Source organism: Hevea brasiliensis, chromosome 6 (genome assembly GCF_030052815.1).
Source record: "Hevea brasiliensis isolate MT/VB/25A 57/8 chromosome 6, ASM3005281v1, whole genome shotgun sequence".
NCBI classification, from domain to species: Eukaryota; Viridiplantae; Streptophyta; class Magnoliopsida; order Malpighiales; family Euphorbiaceae; genus Hevea; species Hevea brasiliensis.
The window spans coordinates 33,964,154-33,965,427 of NC_079498.1; the positions used below are offsets into that span (position 1 = coordinate 33,964,154).

The 1,274-nt window shown below is 38.1% G+C and overlaps 1 non-coding gene across 1 annotated transcript; it reads left to right on the forward strand.

The window, feature by feature from the left end:
• The first annotated feature begins 878 nt into the window (after positions 1-878).
• LOC131181039 (small nucleolar RNA R71) lies at positions 879-985 on the forward strand. The gene has a single exon (XR_009149666.1). It is a non-coding gene; the product is annotated as a small nucleolar RNA R71 (small nucleolar RNA).
• The last annotated feature ends 289 nt before the right edge of the window (positions 986-1,274 follow it).

Consider the following 1,274-nt stretch of genomic DNA (forward strand, 5'->3'; position numbering starts at 1 on the left):
CTCCACTCTCTAATATTTTTCCACTTCTCAATGTAATAGCCTTGCAATGCTCCCTTGAATTTTCTGGTTGGCTAGGGAGCTTCCCAAATGCTTTGTTATTTGAAGAGCTAGCCTGTTGAGCTATTTGATTTTCTAACATCTTATTGTGTGTTGCCATTTGATCTACTTTAAATGCTAATTGAGAAATCATATCTTGTTGACTTTGATGGCTCACGAGTAGAGTCTCAATCATAGCTTCTAATCTAGCTGTCTTGTCTGGTTGTGCTTATTGTGGTAGAGGTGGAGCAAGTGCATTTTGAGGTTTAGGAATTCCAGGAGGAGGACCTTTATTCTGCTGAAAATTCTGATGTTGTTGATACCCAGAAGGTTGCTGAAAATTCTGGTGTTGTCCTTGTGTACCTCCCCAAGAGAAATTAGGGTGGTTTCTCCATGCTGGATCATAAGTTGCAGAAAATGGGTTACCACCTGGTCTTTGATTATAGTTCCCCACATAATCCACTTGCTCACTTGAAAAATCTTGACTAAGTGCAGAAAAATTTGCTGCACAATTGACATTTGCAGCTCCAACTTCTACTGAATTATTAGAACCTCCAGCTGAAGAATCTACTTTCATGCTTAGTTTGTCCATTTTCCTTGTCAAAGCATCAAACTTAGCATTAATCATATTCATGGCATTAAGCTCGAACATACCAGCTGATTTCTTGATCTCATTCCTCTCACAACTCCATTGGTAGTTGTTATAGGCAATTTTATCAAGAGCAGAAAAAGCTTCATCTTCAGATTTCTCCATAAGATCACCTCCAGAAGATGCATCAATTGTACTTCTAATAGCTGGTGAAACTCCATTGTAAAAGTGTTAAACAAGCATCCACTTAAGAATCCCATGATGTGGACATCTCCTTTGTAAATCCTTGTACCTCTCCCATGCTTCATACAAGCTCTCATCATCTCTAGGTTTAAAAGAAGTTAGCTCATTTCTTAGCTTAGCTGTCTTGCTTAGTGGAAAATATTGAGCTAAAAATACTTGAGAAAGTTCATCCCATGTTGTGATAGAACCCGGTGGTAAAGAATATAACCACTCTCTATCTTGGTCCTTCAAAGAAAAAGGAAATAATCTGAGTTGAATTGCATCATCAGAAACTCCATTTATCTTCAACATATCACTGATCTCAAGAAAGTGTGCTAGATGCACATGTGGACTTTCACTTGGACTTCCTCCAAATTGTGATTATTGTACCATCTGACAGAGTGCAGGCTTTAGTTCAAAATAATTA